Raw genomic sequence first — 7,945 nt, 5'->3', positions numbered from 1 at the left:
TAAAAATGCTTATAAAACATAAACCAAACGTTGGAAGTGGTCATTTCTTCATGCGCAGTGATAAACTCGGCACTCTAAAGCTCCCGAGAGCGTTTTTTTCGATGCCAACCTAACCAGAGTTACGGGAGCGGCACAATTCAGAAAAAGCGCTCAGCTCGCCGAGAAAATGCGATTTAAGCAATAAAATTAAAAATGCTTATAAAACATAAACCAAACGTTGGAGGTGGTCATTTCTTAATGTGCAGTAATAAACTCGGCACTCTAAAGCACCCGAGAGCGTTTTTTTCGATGCCAACCTAACCAGAGTGACGGGAGCGGCACAATTCAGAAAAAGCGCTCAGCTCGCCGAGAAAATGCGATTTAAGCAATAAAATTAAAAATGCTTATTAAACATAAACCAAACGTTGGAGGTGGTCATTTCTTCATGCGCAGTGAATAACTCGGCACTCTAAAGCACCCGAGAGCGTTTTTTTCGATGCCAACCTAACCAGAGTGACGGGACAGGCACAATTCAGAAAAAGCGCTCAGCTCGCCGAGAAAATGCGATTTAAGCAATAAAATTAAAAATGCTTATAAAACATAAACCAAACGTTGGAGGTGGTCATTTCTTCATGCGCAGTGATAAACTCGGCACTCTAAAGCACCCGAGAGCGTTTTTTTCGATGCCAACCTAACCAGAGTGACGGGAGCGGCACAATTCAGAAAAAGTGCTCAGCTCGCCGAGAAAATGCGATTTAAGCAATAAAATTAAAAATGCTTATAAAACATAAACCAAACGTTGGAGGTGGTCATTTCTTCATGCGCAGTGATAAACTCGGCACTCTAAAGCACCCGAGAGCGTTTTTTTCGATGCCAACCTAACCAGAGTGACGGGAGCGGCACAATTCAGAAAAAGCGCTCAGCTCGCCGAGAAAATGCGATTTAAGCAATAAAATTAAAAATGCTTATAAAACATAAACCAAACGTTGGAGGTGGTCATTTCTTCATGCGCAGTGATAAACTCGGCACTCTAAAGCACCCGAGAGCGTTTTTTTCGATGCCAACCTAACCAGAGTGACGGGAGCGGCACAATTCAGAAAAAGTGCTCAGCTCGCCGAGAAAATGCGATTTAAGCAATAAAATTAAAAATGCTTATAAAACATAAACCAAACGTTGGAGGTGGTCATTTCTTAATGCGCAGTAATAAACTCGGCACTCTAGAGCACCCGAGAGCGTTTTTTTCGATGCCAACCTAACCAGAGTGACGGGAGCGGCACAATTCAGAAAAAGTGCTCAGCTCGCCGAGAAAATGCGATTCAAGCAATAAAATTAAAAATGCTTATTAAACATAAACCAAACGTTGGAGGTGGTCATTTCTTCATGCGCAGTGATAAACTCGGCACTCTAAAGCACCCGAGAGCGTTTTTTTCGATGCCAACCTAACCAGAGTGACGGGAGCGGCACAATTCAGAAAAAGTGCTCAGCTCGCCGAGAAAATGCGATTTAAGCAATAAAATTAAAAATGCTTATAAAACATAAACCAAACGTTGGAGGTGGTCATTTCTCCATGCGCAGTGAATAACTCGGCACTCTAAAGCACCCGAGAGCGTTTTTTTCGATGCCAACCTAACCAGAGTGACGGGAGCGGCACAATTCAGAAAAAGTGCTCAGCTCGCCGAGAAAATGCGATTTAAGCAATAAAATTAAAAATGCTTATAAAACATAAACCAAACGTTGGAGGTGGTCATTTCTTAATGCGCAGTAATAAACTCGGCACTCTAAAGCACCCGAGAGCGTTTTTTTCGATGCCAACCTAACCAGAGTGACGGGAGCGGCACAATTCATAAAAAGCGCTCAGCTCGCCGAGAAAATGCGATTTAAGCAATAAAATTAAAAATGCTTATAAAACATAAACCAAACGTTGGAGGTGGTCATTTCTTAATGCGCAGTAATAAACTCGGCACTCTAAAGCACCCGAGAGCGTTTTTTTCGATGCCAACCTAACCAGAGTGACGGGAGCGGCACAATTCAGAAAAAGTGCTCAGCTCGCCGAGAAAATGCGATTTAAGCAAGAAAATTAAAAATGCTTATTAAACATAAACCAAACGTTGGAGGTTGTCATTTCTTCATGCGCAGTGAATAACTCGGCACTCTAAAGCACCCGAGAGCGTTTTTTTCGATGCCAACCTAACCAGAGTGACGGGAGCGGCACAATTCAGAAAAAGCGCTCAGCTCGCCGAGAAAATGCGATTTAAGCAATAAAATTAAAAATGCTTATTAAACATAAACCAAACGTTGGAGGTGGTCATTTCTTCATGCGCAGTGAATAACTCGGCACTCTAAAGCACCCGAGAGCGTTTTTTTCGATGCCAACCTAACCAGAGTGACGGGACAGGCACAATTCAGAAAAAGCGCTCAGCTCGCCGAGAAAATGCGATTTAAGCAATAAAATTAAAAATGCTTATAAAACATAAACCAAACGTTGGAGGTGGTCATTTCTTCATGCGCAGTGATAAACTCGGCACTCTAAAGCACCCGAGAGCGTTTTTTTCGATGCCAACCTAACCAGAGTGACGGGAGCGGCACAATTCAGAAAAAGTGCTCAGCTCGCCGAGAAAATGCGATTTAAGCAATAAAATTAAAAATGCTTATAAAACATAAACCAAACGTTGGAGGTGGTCATTTCTTCATGCGCAGTGATAAACTCGGCACTCTAAAGCACCCGAGAGCGTTTTTTTCGATGCCAACCTAACCAGAGTGACGGGAGCGGCACAATTCAGAAAAAGCGCTCAGCTCGCCGAGAAAATGCGATTTAAGCAATAAAATTAAAAATGCTTATAAAACATAAACCAAACGTTGGAGGTGGTCATTTCTTCATGCGCAGTGATAAACTCGGCACTCTAAAGCACCCGAGAGCGTTTTTTTCGATGCCAACCTAACCAGAGTGACGGGAGCGGCACAATTCAGAAAAAGTGCTCAGCTCGCCGAGAAAATGCGATTCAAGCAATAAAATTAAAAATGCTTATTAAACATAAACCAAACGTTGGAGGTGGTCATTTCTTCATGCGCAGTGAATAACTCGGCACTCTAAAGCACCCGAGAGCGTTTTTTTCGATGCCAACCTAACCAGAGTGACGGGAGCGGCACTATTCAGAAAAAGTGCTCAGCTCGCCGAGAAAATGCGATTTAAGCAATAAAATTAAAAATGCTTATAAAACATAAACCAAACGTTGGAGGTGGTCATTTCCTAATGCGCAGTAATAAACTCGGCACTCTAAAGCACCCGAGAGCGTTTTTTTCGATGCCAACCTAACCAGAGTGACAGGAGCGGCACAATTCAGAAAAAGTGCTCAGCTCGCCGAGAAAATGCGATTTAAGCAATAAAATTAAAAATGCTTATGAAACATAAACCAAACGTTGGAGGTGGTCATTACTTCATGCGCAGTGAATAACTCGGCACTCTAAAGCACCCGAGAGCGTTTTTTTCGATGCCAACCTAACCAGAGTGACGGGAGCGGCACAATTCAGAAAAAGCGCTCAGCTCGCCGAGAAAATGCGATTTAAGCAATACAATTAAAAATGCTTATTAAACATAAACCAAACATTGGAGGTGGTCATTTCTTCATGCGCAGTGAATAACTCGGCACTCTAAAGCACCCGAGAGCGTTTTTTTCGATGCCAACCTAACCAGAGTGACGGGAGCGGCACAATTCAGAAAAAGCGCTCAGCTCGCCGAGAAAATGCGATTTAAGCAATAAAATTAAAAATGCTTATAAAACATAAACCAAACGTTGGAGGTGGTCATTTCTTCATGCGCAGTGATAAACTCGGCACTCTAAAGCACCCGAGAGCGTTTTTTTCGATGCCAACCTAACCAGAGTGACGGGAGCGGCACAATTCAGAAAAAGTGCTCAGCTCGCCGAGAAAATGCGATTTAAGCAATAAAATTAAAAATGCTTATAAAACATAAACCAAACGTTGGAGGTGGTCATTTCTTCATGCGCAGTGAATAACTCGGCACTCTAAAGCACCCGAGAGCGTTTTTTTCGATGCCAACCTAACCAGAGTGACGGGAGCGGCACAATTCAGAAAAAGTGCTCAGCTCGCCGAGAAAATGCGATTTAAGCAATAAAATTAAAAATGCTTATAAAACATAAACCAAACGTTGGAGGTGGTCATTTCTTAATGCGCAGTAATAAACTCGGCACTCTAAAGCACCCGAGAGCGTTTTTTTCGATGCCAACCTAACCAGAGTGACGGGAGCGGCACAATTCAGAAAAAGTGCTCAGCTCGCCGAGAAAATGCGATTTAAGCAATAAAATTAAAAATGCTTATAAAACATAAACCAAACGTTGGAGGTGGTCATTTCTTAATGCGCAGTAATAAACTCGGCACTCTAGAGCACCCGAGAGCGTTTTTTTCGATGCCAACCTAACCAGAGTGACGGGAGCGGCACAATTCAGAAAAAGCGCTCAGCTCGCCGAGAAAATGCGATTTAAGCAATAAAATTAAAAATGCTTATAAAACATAAACCAAACGTTGGAGGTGGTCATTTCTTAATGCGCAGTAATAAACTCGGCACTCTAAAGCACCCGAGAGCGTTTTTTTCGATGCCAACCTAACCAGAGTGACGGGAGCGGCACAATTCAGAAAAAGTGCTCAGCTCGCCGAGAAAATGCGATTTAAGCAATAAAATTAAAAATGCTTATAAAACATAAACCAAACGTTGGAGGTGGTCATTTCTCAATGCGCAGTAATAAACTCGGCACTCTAAAGCACCCGAGAGCGTTTTTTTCGATGCCAACCTAACCAGAGTGACGGGAGCGGCACAATTCAGAAAAAGTGCTCAGCTCGCCGAGAAAATGCGATTTAAGCAATAAAATTAAAAATGCTTATAAAACATAAACCAAACGTTGGAAGTGGTCATTTCTTCATGCGCAGTGATAAACTCGGCACTCTAAAGCTCCCGAGAGCGTTTTTTTCGATGCCAACCTAACCAGAGTTACGGGAGCGGCACAATTCAGAAAAAGCGCTCAGCTCGCCGAGAAAATGCGATTTAAGCAATAAAATTAAAAATGCTTATAAAACATAAACCAAACGTTGGAGGTGGTCATTTCTTCATGCGCAGTGATAAACTCGGCACTCTAAAGCACCCGAGAGCGTTTTTTTCGATGCCAACCTAACCAGAGTGACGGGAGCGGCACAATTCAGAAAAAGCGCTCAGCTCGCCGAGAAAATGCGATTTAAGCAATAAAATTAAAAATGCTTATAAAACATAAACCAAACGTTGGAGGTGGTCATTTCTTCATGCGCAGTGATAAACTCGGCACTCTAAAGCACCCGAGAGCGTTTTTTTCGATGCCAACCTAACCAGAGTGACGGGAGCGGCACAATTCAGAAAAAGTGCTCAGCTCGCCGAGAAAATGCGATTTAAGCAATAAAATTAAAAATGCTTATAAAACATAAACCAAACGTTGGAGGTGGTCATTTCTTCATGCGCAGTGAATAACTCGGCACTCTAAAGCACCCGAGAGCGTTTTTTTCGATGCCAACCTAACCAGAGTGACGGGAGCGGCACAATTCAGAAAAAGTGCTCAGCTCGCCGAGAAAATGCGATTTAAGCAATAAAATTAAAAATGCTTATAAAACATAAACCAAACGTTGGAGGTGGTCATTTCTTAATGCGCAGTAATAAACTCGGCACTCTAAAGCACCCGTGAGCGTTTTTTTCGATGCCAACCTAACCAGAGTGACGGGAGCGGCACAATTCAGAAAAAGTGCTCAGCTCGCCGAGAAAATGCGATTTAAGCAATAAAATTAAAAATGCTTATAAAACATAAACCAAACGTTGGAGGTGGTCATTTCTTCATGCGCAGTGATAAAGTCGGCACTCTAAAGCACCCGAGAGCGTTTTTTTCGATGCCAACCTAACCAGAGTGACGGGAGTGGCACAATTCAGAAAAAGTGCTCAGCTCGCCGAGAAAATGCGATTTAAGCAATAAAATTAAAAATGCTTATTAAACATAAACCAAACGTTGGAGGTGGTCATTTCTTCATGCGCAGTGATAAACTCGGCACTCTAAAGCACCCGAGAGCGTTTTTTTCGATGCCAACCTAACCAGAGTGACGTGAGCGGCACAATTCAGAAAAAGTGCTCAGCTCGCCGAGAAAATGCGATTTAAGCAATAAAATTAAAAATGCTTATAAAACATAAACCAAACGTTGGAGGTGGTCATTTCTTAATGCGCAGTAATAAACTCGGCACTCTAAAGCACCCGAGAGCGTTTTTTTCGATGCCAACCTAACCAGAGTGACGGGAGCGGCACAATTCAGAAAAAGTGCTCAGCTCGCCGAGAAAATGCGATTTAAGCAATAAAATTAAAAATGCTTATTAAACATAAACCAAACGTTGGAGGTGGTCATTTCTTCATGCGCAGTGAATAACTCGGCACTCTAAAGCACCCGAAAGCGTTTTTTTCGATGCCAACCTAACCAGAGTGACGGGAGCGGCACAATTCAGAAAAAGCGCTCAGCTCGCCGAGAAAATGCGATTTAAGCAATAAAATTAAAAATGCTTATAAAACATAAACCAAACGTTGGAGGTGGTCATTTCTTAATGCGCAGTAATAAACTTGGCACTCTAAAGCACCCGAGAGCGTTTTTTTCGATGCCAACCTAACCAGAGTGACGGGAGCGGCACAATTCAGAAAAAGTGCTCAGCTCGCCGAGAAAATGCGATTTAAGCAATAAAATTAAAAATGCTTATTAAACATAAACCAAACGTTGGAGGTGGTCATTTCTTCATGCGCAGTGAATAACTCGGCACTCTAAAGCACCCGAGAGCGTTTTTTTCGATGCCAACCTAACCAGAGTGACGGGAGCGGCACAATTCAGAAAAAGTGCTCAGCTCGCCGAGAAAATGCGATTTAAGCAATAAAATTAAAAATGCTTATAAAACATAAACCAAACGTTGGAGGTGGTCATTTCTTAATGCGCAGTAATAAACTCGGCACTCTAAAGCACCCGAGAGCGTTTTTTTCGATGCCAACCTAACCAGAGTTACGGGAGCGGCACAATTCAGAAAAAGCGCTCAGCTCGCCGAGAAAATGCGATTTAAGCAATAAAATTAAAAATGCTTATAAAACATAAACCAAACGTTGGAGGTGGTCATTTCTTCATGCGCAGTGATAAACTCGGCACTCTAAAGCACCCGAGAGCGTTTTTTTCGATGCCAACCTAACCAGAGTGACGGGAGCGGCACAATTCAGAAAAAGCGCTCAGCTCGCCGAGAAAATGCGATTTAAGCAATAAAATTAAAAATGCTTATAAAACATAAACCAAACGTTGGAGGTGGTCATTTCTTCATGCGCAGTGATAAACTCGGCACTCTAAAGCACCCGAGAGCGTTTTTTTCGATGCCAACCTAACCAGAGTGACGGGAGCGGCACAATTCAGAAAAAGCGCTCAGCTCGCCGAGAAAATGCGATTTAAGCAATAAAATTAAAAATGCTTATAAAACATAAACCAAACGTTGGAGGTGGTCATTTCTTAATGCGCAGTAATAAACTCGGCACTCTAAAGCACCCGAGAGCGTTTTTTTCGATGCCAACCTAACCAGAGTGACGGGAGCGGCACAATTCAGAAAAAGTGCTCAGCTCGCCGAGAAAATGCGATTTAAGCAATAAAATTAAAAATGCTTATAAAACATAAACCAAACGTTGGAGGTGGTCATTTCTCAATGCGCAGTAATAAACTCGGCACTCTAAAGCACCCGAGAGCGTTTTTTTCGATGCCAACCTAACCAGAGTGACGGGAGCGGCACAATTCAGAAAAAGTGCTCAGCTCGCCGAGAAAATGCGATTTAAGCAATAAAATTAAAAATGCTTATAAAACATAAACCAAACGTTGGAGGTGGTCATTTCTTCATGCGCAGTGAATAACTCGGCACTCTAAAGCCCGAGAGCGT

The sequence above is a fragment of the Syngnathus typhle genome, unplaced genomic scaffold (genome assembly GCF_033458585.1).
Source record: "Syngnathus typhle isolate RoL2023-S1 ecotype Sweden unplaced genomic scaffold, RoL_Styp_1.0 HiC_scaffold_31, whole genome shotgun sequence".
Lineage (NCBI taxonomy): Eukaryota > Metazoa > Chordata > Actinopteri > Syngnathiformes > Syngnathidae > Syngnathus > Syngnathus typhle.
This window is presented reverse-complemented; position numbering follows the sequence as displayed.